The sequence below is a fragment of the Camarhynchus parvulus genome, chromosome 20, assembly GCF_901933205.1.
Source record: "Camarhynchus parvulus chromosome 20, STF_HiC, whole genome shotgun sequence".
Taxonomy (NCBI): Eukaryota; Metazoa; Chordata; class Aves; order Passeriformes; family Thraupidae; genus Camarhynchus; species Camarhynchus parvulus.
Window position 1 is genome coordinate 13,509,256 of NC_044590.1, and position 17,260 is coordinate 13,526,515.

Below are 17,260 nucleotides of genomic sequence, written 5' to 3' on the forward strand. Positions count from 1 at the left end.
TCCTCTGTCACCTCCCACATCAGCCACCCCTAACTATGAATTTCACTTTGTTGGTGTCTTCTTCACTCAAACACAGAGTGCACTGGGCAGCTTCCAGCACTGAAATGAACAGGCATTAGTCTGAAAATATTTTCACTTTCACCTCTAATATCCCCCTCAGGACAGTATTATTTTGTCCACATTACAATATCCCTCAGGACAGTATTATTTTGTCCACACTGCAGATGTGAAAGCAAGACACTGCTTAAATGTTTGTTTTTTTCTTTAATAACTCAAACTCTCACTAGTGCCTTAAATCTTGCAGGTCAGAGAGCCTCATGATGAGTGGAAAGGAAAGGAAAGCGGAAAAAAGTCATGACATACCACGCCACACCTCACAGGGCTATGTTTAAAACCTTTAAACCATGGAGAATATCAAATAAACCACCAGCAATGTCAACAGGTCTCCACACAGAGCAAATCCACCTGCTCAAACCAGATTTCAGACCAGGACTTAAACACCCTGATTCAATGGGTGCACAGGAGAACAATGAGAACACCGCTGTCTCACATCACCTTTTTTATTGACCTGAACTCAATTTGGTTCAGGCACATGTTTAATAAATGCAGCGTTGCTTTGGAAATTGGTCTTTTTAATATTCACAAAATGCCTCATTGGTATAAGGCAAAAAAAAGATATTTTAAAATCTTACTGGTAAATTCAATTTAACATGCACAAAGTGGAAGGAACATGCCAATTACATTCAGGATTACTGCCTGTGGATCCTAAGTTTTCCTCTGTATCTTTAGGTCATGAGCACTCAAATGGAATCAGAAATGTTACATGTGGTGAGTATTCCACCTGAAAACACAGGTGAGAGCTGTTTAGTTTGGGTAGCTATGGAAACTTCTTTCAGGTAGAGTGAGGTGATCAAAGTGTCTTCCTTCAGCTTTTCCCTCCTCTTTACCATTACCATTATACACATTATTTCCCTTCAAACAGCTGCGAAAAGAAACTGCTCTGAAGGCTTCATCATTGAAGACATCACATGCACTGGGTCAATCACAGACATTTAAGAACCAAAGCAGCTTTGTGATCTTTGAACTGCCGTCTTTAATGTTTCTTCCAACCCAAACCATGCTGTGATCCTGATACAAAAAGCAAGTCAGTGTCACACAAGTCTCACTTTTTATCTTCTAAGCTCACAAATTCTCTTTTCTCTCATTCCCTTTATAAAGTGCCCTTCACATGCAGGATTGCCCAGGAAGTTTTAATCTGAATAGAAATGAAAGGGTGTTGAGGTAAAACTGGTAAAAATAGGGAGCTCATCACTTTCACAGAAGTTAGCAAGCCTGGTTAAAGATTAGGACAAATACATTACCACTTTATGAACATTTTTATATATTGGTCAATACATTTCTTATCTAGTCTCTGAAATTATATACTTACAGCAGTAGAAAATACACATGTACATATACAAGGCATATACACTTGTAGAGACAAGCCTTAAGAGAAATTAATCAGAGCGATCCACAGATCACTTAATTCAGGCTCTGATAAGCCAAAGTAAAAGAAAAAACTTTAAAGATGAGGAATCCTTATACAGAACAAACTTGCTCCATCTATCTGCTTTACAAATAGATTAAAAGAGCAACACTGACAGAGCAAAAACCTCAGGGTGTCAGAAAAGTAGAAGAGGAATATTCAGAGCAACGAGTCTTAATACATTCAAGTGTTTATGAAGCCAGCAGTGAATAAAATAAAAATCTGGATATCTGAGCAACTGATTCTAACTGTTAAGCCAGACTAGTGATTGTTAATATACAATTAAAAGTTAGCTAGCACTGGGGACTGGGAAGGCACTAAGCATGGATACTGACCAAAAGCATGTTAAAAATTAACAGAACCCACTCTTCTGTGTCTCAGTCCATCTCTTCAGCTCGCTCAGCATTGAGCTTTCCTTCACTTTTTCCACTGAATGAGGCAAAGCTAAAAAGGGTAGTAAGTTATGAATGACTTGCCCAGGCAAAAGTTCCATCCCAATCACATGAAACTGAAGGGATCAAAGAGCCTATTTTATTTTTCTGAAAATTAACATGCTTCCAGTCACAAATTTTATATTCCTAATGGATATTTCACTGCAAATGGCTATTTATTTGATGAATTAATGAATAAATCAGAAGCAGATTGCAGGCCTGTCTTACCATGTCTTTTTCTGTTTCAAGATCACCTTAATCTCTCACTTGATCTTTCTTTTCCTTAGTAATAAACTTCAAAAAGATTACTAGGTATCCAGTTAATACTTAGAAAGAAAAAATATGTGTAAAGACTGCCATTGAAAGAAAATTAGACCTATAAAGAATAGAAAACCGAGAACATGACAATTTTATACAGGCTGATAGCAACACTCCTCTTGAAAGTTCCAGCTTCCATATCATGGGCTAACAAATCCAGAACCTGAGACCTGGACATTTCAGGTAAAGAAAGGTAAGTCACCTAACTTCCACTTCCTGATTAGAAACAAGGTTCCACACAATCAAATTGGAACAATCCATCTGAAGAGCATCGGCCTTTTCCTGCTGAGCAACAGCACCATTTGAGTCTGAGCTCCAGCTTCAGAATGGTGTAAATGCAAACATGACAGGAGTTCTGTGCCTGACTGAAACAATCGGCCTCTCCCAGCATCAGAGTTGAGAATAGCTTGGGCAAGGTGGGTGGAAGGCAGGAATTATCAGGTCCTAAACAGGAAGACTAAAATAAAACTTAAAAAACAAAACAAAACAAAACAAAAAAACCCAGCAACATACTGCCAAGTTTGAAAAACTATTTGAATAACCAGCACAACAAGATGTGGTATTGTGTTTCCTCAGAGGGGAGAAAAAAACCTGCTGTGCTTTGGTATAGTAAAAGCAGAAATTCCAGGCATAACTTGAGAGCTGGTCATATGAAACAGGGCCCTGGCTTCTTCAAAACACTCTTTCCCAGTTTGTTGCAATACTTTCATTCCTATTATGTGTAATTTGCAATTCTTATGAAGAAAAATATCAATCCTTCAGCTCCAGCAACTCTGCACTACAGTAAAACCTGAGTGTCAGTCACTTAGAGAAACTGACCAAGTCCCTATTGCTTTAGTCTTCTAAGAGGAGGAAGAGCCTTTCTCTCACCAAAATGTGCACACAGAATTAGCTCAGCTAACAGTCCAACCAGGCCCAAGAAGGACTGCCTACAGTCTTTAAAAATACTCAAGTTACGAGACAGTAAAACTAAATATCTAGAATACTCCCAAGCTAGACTATAATCATGGCTTGTCTACTTCCCCTTTGAGGCAAGCAGTCACTTCAAAATACTTCTGCAGCTGGGCAAAGCACAGCCACAGCAAGGAACTGTGGCCAACAGTCCTCTGGGTTATGCACACACCTTCACTTTCCTCAGTTGTGAGGGGACAAAGAAATTCCTGCAATTACAAGTAAGTACAGCAGAATGACAAAAACCAGAACATTACGTGAACATAACTGGACACCCAAACAGCAAAGCTTAAAAATAAACTCCCAGGAGTGTCATTACCATGTGCAAGGGGTTTTTCTTCTACTCTCACCCTGCAGACTCTTTTCCTTGCTTTTAATAAGAAAACAAATTGGTTTTATTGCTTGAAAAGTACTTCACTATGGCTGAATATATTTATCACTTTGTTTAAACAGGTTAAACTCACAAAAGATGTTTATTTAGATGCTATCATTGACTGATACTGATAATGCTGCTGACAAACATCTCTTTCACATGCTGTAAAATAGAATAAAATTACTTTGTAAATCTCTCATGAAACGTTTTTCGAGCAGTCTATGACAAGCTCTCTTAAAAAAATTATAAATTTAATCTCCTGAAGACAAACACCATGCTCCTTTAGTGCCTTTCTTCCTATTACCTTATGCTGTAGTTTTCCCCAAACCATTTTGAAACTTAAAAACAAAGAAATAAGATAACTCATGTTTTAGGTCGGTTTCACAACAGAAGAAACAGAATTTTAAGAAGGGAGAGAAAATTGAGGGAAGAAAAAGAGGTGATGCTGCTTAACTAACAAATTCATATAAATCTTCTCTCAATCTCTCTTAAGCCCTAAAATAACTTTAATCTGTAAGAAGCTTTCAAAGTTAGCACTCAGAAGTCTCAGTTATTTTCCACTCTCAAATTATCTCTCACATCTACTGTTGTCGTTTTAAAGACAAGAAAATTCACTTTGGGTCTGAATGCTACATATTATTCCAAAGATCATTTGGAGGTGAATGCATTCAGCGCAGTGATTAAATGTCAGCTAAATCACAACTAAGAATGCACACTAGACACAGTCCACATTTAAACAGCTATAGTGAATAGTAAGGTAATTGTAATTAAATTACAACTGCTTTGGACTTTCACTTCAAGAAAACAGAAAAGAATTTACTGTTTTTTCAAACAATACATTTTTAAGCATTAAAATCCTCAGAACCAAAGATGGCCTGTGATTCATGTTTCATTCTTAAATGCCTGTGCCTTTTCTCAGGTAAATACAAGCAACTGCTAGATCTACTGGCACTCCCTCACCACCGAATGCCTTCTTTCAAATACCAGTCCAGATTTCTCTCCACTTCTCTTCAAAAGGGTTGACAGGCAGGGTAGCAGAGACCAAGCAAAACAATGAGAAACTCACGACAATAAGCAGCAATATATTGGGAAAAGACAGTCTAAAATACGCTGGTTTCTGACTTCAAGTCTAACTAAGCTATAAAGGTAAGTTTTGCTGGGGGTATTTCCTTAAGCATCAAGGGTAAAGGCTGCCACAACACAGATATCCCAAACGCTACACCTGCCCCTTTCTCTGCATCACACACAGATCAGGTCTTCTGATAACTTAACATCACAAATTACAGCAATTAAAACAAGCTGAATTCTCGATTATTAGAGCAAATTAGAGAAACACGTCCTCGAACACCTTTGTCTGCTTTTATCTCGACAGCACTGGCACACAAGGTCAAAGAAAACCGGCGTGGTAGCGGAGGAGTTAACAGCCAGAACTTGTCCATGTTTCCAAAATAGAGCGGTGGCACCAACGTTGCCATTCTGCCGTGTTTACAAGAGGGAACAGTTCGGGATAAACCTCTGGCTGTAGTCACGCTTTATCGCTAGGACACACTCCTTCAATGTCCGGCTGTACCCGGCCGAGATAAAGACACCGAAGCCCCGTACACCTGGAAGGAGCCCCGGGACAGAGGGGACACCCACGGGGGAAGGAGGCTGTGCTGGAAGGGCTGCGGAAGGCACAGCCCTGAAGGGACCGAGCCTGCGAGAGGGCGAAGGTTTAGGGGCAGATCCTGGCGACCAGGAACAGGGAGCGGCTGGCGGGGTCCGGCCGGGCAGGGACGCAACACTGCCGGGGACGGCGGAGGAAAGACTCGGAACTGGAGGCACCGGGGTGCGGGCAGGTGCCCCCGGCAGCCGCGGAGGGGTGGCGGGGCCGGACAGCGCTGGGGTCCCGGGATCGCCGCCCGCGTCCCGGGGAGGCAGCGGCGCTGCCCCGCTCCTGGAGCTGCCCCGCGGGGCCCGGGGGTACAGAGCGGCGGGTCCGCCCTCAGCGAGCCCCTCCGGATCCGGGCCCGACCGCGGGGTTCCCGCGCCCCCCGCAGGGTCCCCTCCCCAGCGCTACCCCCGTGCCCCCTCTCCACCCCCCGGCCCGCTCCGCTCACCGGCCGCGGCTCCCCCGTCCCTCAGTCCAAGATGGCAGCGCGGCCCGCCCGGCCTCCGGCAGCGACTTTGCTAAATCGGGCGCGACGTGCGCAGGCGCCGAGTCCCCCGGCTGCAGCGCAAGGACCACAGCTCCCAGCGTGCCCCGCGCCAGGCACTGCGCATGCTCGGTGCGGGCCACGGGGTCGAGAGGCAGGGAGGGGAGGGGAGGGGTGGGCCTCCCGTGAGGGGCAGGGTGAGGGGCAGAGTTCCATATCCTCTGGAGCCAGCCTGGGGGCTGGGGGTGCTCATCCGGGGAAGAGAAGGCTCCAGGGACAACTTAGAGCGCCTTCCAGTGCCTAAAGGGTCTCCGAGGGAGCTGGAGAGGGACTTTGAACAAGGGCCTGGAGTGACAGGACAAGGGGCAATGGCTTCCCGCTGCCAGAGGGCAGGATTAGATGGAATATTGAGAAGAAATTCTTCCCTGTAAGGGTGCTGAGGCCCTGGCACAGGTGCCCAGAGAAACTGTGGCTGCCCCTGCATCCCTGGAAATGTCCAAGGCAAGGGTTGGACAGGGCTTGGAGCAGTCTGGGACAGTGGAAAGTATTCCTGCCCATGGCAGGGGGTGGAATGAGATCTTTAAGGTCCCTTCCAGCCCAAATCATTCCATGAATCTATGATTCTGTAAACAGAGTGTATATATGTGTGTGTGTGTGTGTGTGTGTGTGTGTGTGTACACACACACTGCAGTAAAAATCTTGGCTCATCAAAGCAGCCCTGAGGGCTCAGCTGGTACAAGAGCACCTTGAGGAACCCACGGCCACCCCTGGCCGCACGTTACTGCAGTGACAGCAGCAATGGGAAATCTGTGAGAGCACAAAGGGACATCCTGGCTAACATGAGTCTGTAACAGTCAAGCAGCTGAGACACCACTGCTGTCACTGTGGGCTTTGGGACACAAAATAAAGCCCTTTGAAAATAAAATAACTTTTGTGATTTTAAAGTATCTGTGGCAGGTGCTTAAGCCACTGATATTATTTAACCTTTACACAAAATCTTTCTTGTTTCAAGTGTATTTTTTCTTAACCTGAACACACTATTGCATAAGTTAATGCATAGAAATTACAATACACTTTGTTGACAGTGAGGAATGAGGGAGTCTAGGCTCTGAAATCAGAGGAAAGAATACCCAATATTCAGAGAGTAGGAGAATATCCTCAATAATTTTTCAGAAAATTATACACTTTGCAAGTGCAAAGTTTAGCATTTTCTTACAACTGATAGGGATGTGAAAATCCATCTTGTCTTCCACACATAAACTCCAATAAGACCTCACAGCCACAATTAAGTGACTGTTTCTGTTGATAAGGCCTAAGCAAGAAAACAGCTCCTGCTGTTTCCCTGACAGACCAACACACGCATTTCGATGCCAATCAGCCATCTGTGGTTCCGACTGACCGAGGTACATGTGCACATCACTTCAGGCACAGAAATCACTTTAATTCCAGCACAGAACAACGTGTGCTGCTCAGCTAGAAGCTGAATATGGAAAAATAAGGAGCATGGGGCTTTGTCAGAGAGGTAGGAATTCATGGGAAGCAAGTTTGGAGCCAAGGTTACAGCCCAGTATAAGGACAAGCAAATTGATCAGCTGAAATAAGGTCTGGAGTGTTTTTTATTTTCTCTAAACATTTTCTATGCACATTTAAGTTTTTATGTTCCTTTAGAGATATTTTACCATGTACACATTTAAATTTCCATAGTTAATGTTTTATTCATATTAATAATGCTAAAAATGAATTCTGCAAGCCTTGCTTAACAGACATTTCTGTCTCATGCATCACCTGCATCAGCAGTGGTTTCTCATCCAGTTCCTGCCCTGGCCAGTGACACTCTGGCTGACTGCAGCTGGAGTTCCACATCTGCCCAGCTAGGCATCCTTTGTAGTGGGTTTGTTGTCTCCCAGCTGGCACATAATGTTGGGGAAGATGAAACAGGAAAGCCTGATAAATATGATTGCCTGGAAAAAGATTTTGAGAATATGGAAACTATAAGCGAGATTGAAATGAAAGCAAGCTTTGAGATACCAAGCCTTAGTTGTTCTGTTTTCCAGAGCAACTGAAAAACAATGGTATGGCCAGCTGAAGGCAATCCCCTTTTGATGATACAATTCCCTCTGCTTGCAGACAGCTCCAAAGGTCAGAGCAGACCCCACTAGCTTGGCAGAAGGGGCCCAAAGAGGAGTTTTTAGGGTTTAAAATGTAACACAGTATGGTAATGTAATGATTCTTATAGGCTGTATGTAAATGCTGTAGGATTTGTATTTTGTATTAGATTGGCTAGTGAAAATTAGAATACTCATCACAGAAGAAGATTTGTTGTATTGTAACAGGAACTTCACTCTCTTTCCCTCTTGCTTTTGTTCTTCTCTCTCTCTCTCTTTTGGGCTCTTCTTTGGGGCTCCTCTCTGGGGCCTGCTCTGAGCTGTGGCTGGCAGCTCCCAGCAGGGCCCTGCCCCCAGGCCCTTTGCAATAAACCCCAAGTTCCAGACCTGGCTGCAGAGATCTCTGCTCTCTGTCCATCCCAGCTGTCCTACCCCCGTCGCTCCTACAACATAACACTGTTTGGTTTTGCAGACTGGTTTTGCCTGTGGTTTGATTCCCAACGGTGGGAAAATTGCACTGTACCCTTCTCCCCATCCACCTGGGTTCATTTTACCTTTAGCAGAGTTGGGTGTTTGCAGGAGGAAGCTAAGTGCTGCCCCAAGGACACATCCCTGTAGCCCCTGTGGAATGCGGTAGGTTTGCATATACCCATCCCGAGGGCAGTGTGGCCATTTGCAGTCTCTTTTTGTGGTACTGGGTTTTGGTAAGTAAAAGTTGCTAAAGCAGATGTGAATAAACACTCAGTGTCTCTTTTTAAGAACATTACATCAGTTGTCCTTTGAGTTAATGTCTTCCCCCTCCTTTTTCCAACTGGCATTTCAGACAAAGTGCTTTTTTTCAACCTCAGCAGCCCTAATCTCTTTGTTTTCCATCTTCTGATGCCTCCAGTCTAGTTCCATTTGTCCCATCTGCTCTGTAAAATTTATGAGAAAAAGAATGGATTCCAGGTGCAGACTACTGATCAGCTTGTGCTTGCCAGGACAAGAGGAATGCAGAGCAATCCTCACATTCACATTCTTTCAGATATAATTTGCCCTGGTAAAAATCATGGCCTGTCAGTGAATTGGAAAAACAAATACATAATTAACACAGAATACGTGGTGAGTGAAGATGAATATAATTGAGTAGCAGAAGAATTATGTATCCAAGATTTTACCTTTGGGGAGAGGAGTAGAATGCTTGATTATTGTCTTTTTTTCCCCCTATGCATTTTATAACTACAAGATACTTAGACAGGATGGAATTTTCTTGCTATTCCCTGTCATAGCTTTCTTTTGACAAGTACAAACATCAACAGATAGGAAACCTTCCCACAAGAATGCAGGATGATCTTGTGCAAAGGCTTTTCAGGAAAACTGAATGCTTAGTAGCTTTCCACATTTGCTGAGTTTGATATGGTGAAGCTGTGCTTCTAGGAGATAATTTCTGAGAAATAGTATGTAATAATTTTCATAATATTTTTCTTTTATTTCTCAGTCCAATCCAGACTGGTGAGTGGCAGTCTTGTGCTTGTGGCAAAATATGTGTAGCATTTTTTCTTGGTTGGGCTATTGTAAGTAACAATATTCACATCCCTAATGGAAACTTATCCTGTTGTAACAGAACTGCTGCACTCAGTGAGTGCTGTTGGTGCTAAGAGCTGACTGGGAAGCCACTGAGGATAAGGGTCTGTGTGGCAGAGTGGTGTAAATGACTCCCATATTTGAACCTTTCATGTGGTAATAAAAATAATCCTGCAAGATCATTAAAATATTGGGATTCTATTTGAGTTTTGAGCATAAGTCTGCAAATGGACATTGCTCTCTGATACCTCTAGGCTCTGGGTTCCCTCAGCTGAAGGGCTGGGACAAGACTGTGAAACAGAAGCACTGAACACTCTTATTATTCTCCTATCCCTAGAGTACGGGATTCCCTCTCCTGAACTAGACCCCGCCTTCATTCCCTCAGTTTTCCCACTCTCAACCAACTCCATTGACCTCACACAAGACAAACCTCTTCTTTCCAACATTACATCATTTCCTAAAGGTTGCACACCAGCTCTCTTGTCAAACTTGGAATCAGGGCTGGATTTCTTAGCTCCTTGACAAGTTTAATGATTTTTTAGTTTAGTGGTGTTGGGATTTTTGTTGTTGTTGTTGTTTTTGCATTTGTTTTGGTTTGGTTTGGTTTTTGTGTGAAGCACACAAAAATCCTGAGAGAATCACTTAAATACAAAATAATTCAGGTAGGAAGGAACCTCTGGAGGTCTCTAGGTCCACCCCATGCTTGAACCAGGGCCAGCTTAGATAACGCAGCACAGGTAAGAGATAAATACCTTCAAGGCTGGAGATTGCACAGCCCATTCGTTCCCTAGTCCAGTGTTTGCTGCCCCTTAGTACATTTTATTTCCTTATGTTTATTTGTGATTTCACAGCTCTGCAAAGAATATAGCTCATCCTCCTCACACCTTCCCAGCAAGCAGTTTTAGGCAGCAGTAAGGTGCCCCTTCACCTTCTCTTCTCCAGGCTGAACAGAGTCAGCTCTCTCAGCAGCTGCTCATGTGTCCTGTGCTCTGTCCCTGATAGCTTGGAGGCCTCCTCTGGACTCTGGTTCATCAGTGCCTAGATAGGACAGGCTCCAGGGAGCTTGGGCTGGTGCCCGCACTCACAGCGAGGTGCAGAGTAAAAGATGAGGTGCCTCACCCCGCTGTCTGCACTCTTGGTGACACAGCCCTGAATGTACTTTGTCACAGGGTGCTCAGTTGGGGTCCTACTCAACTTATTGGGACCACAGCACCTCTTCCACCAAATTGCTTTCAAGGCAGCATCCCATGTCCTGTTGAATTTGAGTTACTCCCTCCCAGACCCAGAACTATGACCACCTGCATTTGTCCTTGCTGAGTTTCCTGAGGGTTTTTTCCACCTTCCTGTAGGAACTCAGTCCCTATTGCTGATTAACTTGACAACATGAAGCTAGTGCTGGGGAGACCACAGTGGCCATGTCTCCATGGAGGCAGTTTTGGTAGTGTGGATGTTTACCTGTTTTGGGATAGACACAGCCCCGAGCAAGTATCACACAATGTGGAACAGTCATCAGGTGTCATCAGCACCAATTAGAGCCTAAGCAATTGTCAGTCTTTAACTATGGCTTAATGCTGCTGTCTGACTTAAGGCTGTGTAAAGTTGGTGATTTATAAATGCAGGAGTACTTTGTTTTCACATCCTTTTTCTGTACTGTTGTTAAAGCACTTTGTAAGTACAATAACATCAATCTTCTTATTCTTCTGGAGCATTTTGTTAGTTGGGTAATTATTCCAGGAAGTGCTTTATATTTTAAAATCTGACTTCTTGTCTTGAAATTGTCATCCCTAGAAGGAAAAACTTTGTTGAGCTGCTTTGTAAGGAGAGTCTGAATTCATTTCACTCATGAAGATAATGGTGTAGTGTCAGAGTGTATCTATTTCTAATTGACTTTACAATCAGAATTGATTAATTTGATTTAGGATTTAGAAAAAATACCAGTAGGAAAAGATAGATCACTTCCTGTTATCTGCAGAGGGAATTAATGAACCCTTCAGGCTGGCAAGAAACTATTATTATTTCCAAGTAATCTAATTAAAGGGTATAAAAAAGACATGCGGCTATTTAATTGTTTTATTACTCAGTTGCTCTACAGTGCATAATCAGAGAAGTGGGAGGGAGTGATTAGGTGTCTTGAGAACGGAAATGACACAACCAAGATATGTAGATGTTTTAAAGGAAGGAGAAGCTACTGGGAAAATTGAATCTCTCTTACCCATGCAAAAGACTGATTATTTTTCCCTGGGTGTGAAGAACATGACACTGTAAATGTGCTGCGGGGTTTTCAGAAGCAAACATGAGGTGTTGGTGCTGAGAAAGGTAAAATACACCAGGCAGTGCTTAACTGGTTGCTCTGTCCAGCTCTTGTCTCCACAGGGGCCTTGCAAGCAGGGTCAGCTGGGCCCGTGGGAGGCACCACAGCAGATCTGCAGGGTGTCCACAGGCACCACTTGGATCCCAGTTGCAGCTTTGCTCTTTGGATGATGCATTGAGGATGCACGAGGAGAGCAGACACTCAGTGTCAGTGTGCGTTGGATGCCTGCTTCTGCCAGGCTCTTTGAGAAGAGTTTTTGACATGCAGATGTTTGTAGAGACAGAACTTTTTGTTTAGACCCAGGTTTATTTTGTTCCACCCTGATCACCTCCCTCATTTATACAATTGTGACTTATCTACATCTGAAAGGATGACTCATCCCCTGAGTGGTTTGCCTCCTTGCAAATTGCTCTGGTATAAATCAGCTTGTATTTCAGAGAAGAACAGGTGCTGAAAAAAAGCCATGTAACATCAAAACTAATACAAAGGGAGGAGGTATGATTTAAATACCTGGAGCTTGATCCAAAGCCAAATAAAGCTAATGAACTTGTTTCCATTAATAACTCTTTAGTAGGCCTTATCAGCCTTAGGGGTCTGTACCTTCCTTACCTTATGTAGCATCTTGTAACAGGATACCTGAATGTCCTTTGCTAAAAATTGAATCCTCACACAAGCTATCGATTCTGATGAGTTAGAGGTGGAGTTATGTATTTCACTACATCCCTCTGTCCCTTGCAGCTGCAGCATTACACTTGTGAGCTCTGAACAAAGCCTCTGGTCTTGGACTGACAGTCCAGGTTTGAGAGATCCCTGGCTGAGCAGAAATCTTTCTCATTCACTCGATTTTTTTTATCCAGCCTTTCTTATGCTCAGTGTGCAGTGAGCAACTGGACACTGAATTGCAATCTGAGGGTGAGTAACAGCAGGGGCAGGAAGGTTGCTTTACCAGTCCCATCACATGCCATTAACATACCAGGTGCGGTGCTCATGATTTTCCAGACTGGATTAGGGGAGAATTTACTCGGTTAAACTTGCTCTGCAAGGCCCAGGGTTTGGTCCTCAGCAGATGTTCTGCGCATGCTTGCTACAGCTGGAGAGGGAGGAGAAGATGGTGCACTTGACTTACCACCAGCCCAGAGCCTGGGGCTCTCAAGGACTGAACCAGCCTCTTGTGTAATAGGCTGGCCCCAGGATTCCCATAAGGAACAAAATGTTCTGGTTTTCCTCTTGTTGAGGGTATAAGGAAAATAAGAGGCAAGAGGTAATAAAATTAGTCAAAGCTTCCCTTCACATCAGTTCATTTGTTGTCTTCTGGGTCTTGCTTCAGTTTCTGCCTGCACTGGTGTACACGCAGCATGTTCAGGAGTAAATAATTTCTAGCGTTCTTGAAACAAAAACACAGCCACCTTTTAACCCTGGGACTAACTATGCTCCTCCAAAAAAGCATTAGCTCAATCATACCCAACTTTTGAATGTTGCTCATCCTCATTCCCAGGGAAGCAAAATGAAGGCTCTCTCTGCCCTCTGTTGGGCAGTTCATGGTAGGAGGGGATGGTACCATTACAGCATTAGGACCTGGCTTGGTGCAGAAGTCTTTACTGAGGACAGGGTGGGAGAAAGTCTGCCACAGTAAAACTGGAATGTGTAAAAATTAATATCACTGGGGCAAGTGGTATAATCATCATGATGCAAATGCTTGCTACAGTAATAGAAACATTTCTGGGGATGGAGACTTTATTAACTGAACTGGATCCCAGCCATTCTGTACTGCTGGCTGGGGCCCTCACAAGTGTGAGGCTACAGACTTTGCTTAGAAGACATCACTGGTGTCTTCACTAAGCACTTTGTGACATTTGCTGTGGTGTGATCTAACTGGATCATCAAACATTCCATGTGTCCTTCTGCACAGGACAGCTGTACTGGCTGGAACAGCAGTTAAACACCTCCTCCTTCATCTGCATCATTCACCATGGGGATTCTTCTTCACTCCTCACCAAACCACTATGCAGGGTAGAACAACATTGATTTGCTAACCAGGGTCTCCTGAAGGCCACCACCACAATATTGTAGCGCCTAAAAGGCAGAACTGAATTTGTGCTTGCAAATGTGCATGAGAGTTTTTGGAAGGGTGAAATCATTGCAGTTTGCATGCAAGGGCAACCTGAGGCAGAGAATATAACATTAAGTGATTTTTTTTCTCTGTGGGCACCACTTTCAGACATACAGGGAGTATTTGTCAGAGTATTTGGCATTGTGCTACATTTATTAAGGTCAGTGATATACTCTGGACTTTGGTCCATGCAGCCTGACATTGATCAAGAAATAGGAAAGAGCAGAGGACACTTGTCATGGACACCTAGAAAATTAGTATGAAATTAAGGATCACTGTGAAGCCTGTCCGAGGGGCTGAGGCAGCACCACCAGGGGATGATGTGCTGTAGGGGGATAGAACCCTGTTCTCCATGCTCACACAGCACTGTGTTGTCAGACCATCCTTGCCACTCTTTGGTGTCCATCTTCTTCCTGCTGTGACAAATGAAATCTTGTGAACAACAGCCTGATTTTCTGTGTTTCTAATTTACACTCATACAGATCCTCCCAGTGTCCTGTCAAGTGAAAATCCTGTTGAACAAATTATTCTTTTTATAATAAAAATTCAGGTTGCGCAAAATCCTTCTCATAATATTTATAGCATATCAATCATCCCAATAGAGCCACTAGGTGGCTTTGTATGGAGCACCTGTGTCAGTATCACCTGCATTACAGAGGCTAGACTGATGTTTTCCTCTTGGTCTTGACATCTACAGCACTCCCTAGCCATACCAGTGAGCCCAGGGTTTTGGGTTTTGGTGGGGGGTTTTTTTTTTTTTTTTTGTTTGTTTTTGTTTTTTTTTTTTTTTTTTTTTTTGGTTTGGTTTGGTTTGGTGGTTTTTTTTATATACTTCTGAAGAAATGTCATATTCTTAATTTTAAAGCAGTGGGACTTTTCCCTCTGAGTTCAACAGCATTTCAGTGACTGTGAAATATGTAAATTTGCATCCCAGAACTTCCCTCCTTTAACTCCTGCACTAAATGAAACTGTCACAGAATATATAATGTGAATAACATTCTGTTATTGTGTCATGGACTCTTGTTGGGTTATAGGGTTTTGTACTCTTCTTTTTCCTGTCCTTCTTTTTCACTACACCCTATTCTCTTCCTTTCATGACTATCTTGTGCCACCTGGTGTCGCAAATTCACCAGTGACAGCAAAAGTGAAAGGACCAAGGTGTATAGGAGCAGTAAAGGCATGAGATACACGAAAATGTAATAAAATACTGTGTGCTGTGAGGTATTAATCTCCTAAATTAGAGGGTCAGGATGAACCACACAGCTAGGGGGGCTTCTCCTTAAGCATTCCTTATGCACTCAGAAGCCACTGAGAATGTTTTGTCACAGGAGTACCTTCACACCAAGTGGAGCTGATCTGTCCTCATTTAATAAAACAAGTGATTGTGAACGTAAGAGAAACAATCTGTAAATGCCAAAGGAGAGCATGACCCAACACCACTGTTGGCAAAAAGATCATTTGCTGTAGTTTTTCACTGCCTGTAGTGTATCCAGTGGGATCTGAGGAGCAGTCAGGGCCCCAGATCCCCTGCTCAAACTGTAATACCTCAGTAGCTACAGCTACCTGTAGCCAGGCCGGGCACAGAGCTCCAGCAGTATCCTTAAAACACAGACTACCTTGGCTGCCCAATACTATTGCTGTGTTTTTTTAACATACCCAGAAAATTCTTGCAAACACTTCTCTGTTCCAGATACTTCCACCTTTGCACCGAAGCTGCAAAACAAACAATGCTCTGAGCCACAAAGGAGACAAGGGGAGACTGTGCTTATGAGCAAGAGCAAGGACAAATAACTTCTGCTGTGCTGTTCTCTCTACAACAAACTTTAATACTCTGGAATTACTCATTCTACCCACACAGCTGCTTACAGGTACCTCAGGGAAAGCTTTAAAGCAGAAGAGTTGCTATAAATCCCTTTTGTCCTGGTAACTTGACAACACTCCCTTCTCCCCCCAAATATTTTTGATCTTTATGTCCTTAGAAAAAGGATTTACACATAATGCAGGAATTACTCAGGAATCCAGATGTATGCAAGAGAAGAAGTCATGCAACTGTGATTATTCTTCAGCTGGGGTTTCACCATGTCCGCAAAGAAAATAGTCCAGCGCAGGATGGTAACGTCTCCTGTCAGTCTGTGACAGGACATCCCTTGCAGCTCAAAAAACAGTGCTAAAAATGCCCATTTATTTTCAGTGCCTAAATCAAACACCTGGAGAATTGATCTGTTAGAAAGAGTCATGAAAATAAACAGATTTCCTTCCAGTAGCCATGGAAGAGTGCAAAAGACATTCATAATTTTTCTAGCATTCATAACTTTTCTAGAATTTATAATTTTTTCCCGAATCCTCTGCCCTGTATCTACAAATTCCCAAATACTCCACACAGTCACATCTGTGCCTTCTGCCTTCAGCACCAGACATCCTGAGTGTCCCACAGAGGCGGCAAACAAAAGCCCACCCTGTCTCATTTATCACATTCTTCAAGCTTTCTTCAAGCAAAGTCAAGGGCAAACAGGAGCACAAAACACAGAGAAGGACAAGAATTCTGACAGAAAATTGCAGCTTTAACTGAAGTATGGGCGAGGCAGGAGGAGTTATCCACTGTGTTCTCATTAGATTCATCCCCATTCATCTGCTGGGTACCACCTAGACAAGCAGAAGCTGTTCAGTGGAAAGAGGCTTTTGGGGACCATCAAAGAAAAAACAAAGACAGGCAAAGAAAACCCACAGTTCTGTGGGAATAAACCAGGAGCCTCTCACTGAAGACACACCTGGCTGCTTCCCCTGTAGACACCAATTTGGATTTTATTTACTTTTTCAGATTCAGAGCTAGGACAAGGCAGGAAAAAACCCACCAGAAGTGGTACTGAAAACCACAGCCCAGGAGAAGATTCTCAGGAAGAGCACAGTGACACTGGGGCCACCTCCATCGGATGACTCCATGCTGCATTTACCCAGAGTAGCATCCATCCTGCCAAGGCTTTATCCCTTTTCTGAGCACCTCCGTTATATTTGGTGAGCAGTGTGGTGGCCCTGAAGAAGCTGGTTTTCAGCTGTTTCCAGTGAGCTCCCTCCTGAACATGCCAGGCTGAGGAGGGAGAGCTGTGCTCCGGCTCTGTGAGGACTAGGACAGGCTGGGCCATGCCCCTCTGTGTGGTGGAGGAGGACCAGAACAGCCACCCCACACGTTTTCATTTTTGGCTGTTGATTATGGGAGGCCTAGATGATACCATAGTCCCCAAAACCTGCTCTAGGTGCTGCTCTGGGACAGGCAGAGCACCCAGACCCTGGCAGGTTCTGTGTCCTCCTGACAACATCTGTAAGTCCCAACACAGCTTAATTCAGAGTTGAAGTCTCTTTTTTCTAGGTACAGGCCCAGAAAATAAAATGGCAGGAACCCAAATCTTAGCAAATGCCACACGAACCTCTGCAAAACAAAAA

The 17,260-nt window shown here is 43.6% G+C and overlaps 1 protein-coding gene across 1 annotated transcript in view; it reads right to left on the reverse strand.

The window, feature by feature from the left end:
* ITCH (itchy E3 ubiquitin protein ligase) overlaps nt 1-5,775 on the reverse strand; it is a 57,911-nt gene extending 52,136 nt beyond the window's left edge. Inside the window, 1 exon segment of the mRNA XM_030963034.1 lies at nt 5,698-5,775. The gene's annotated coding sequence lies outside the window, so the exon portion shown is untranslated.
* Nucleotides 5,776-17,260: the final 11,485 nt, after the last annotated feature.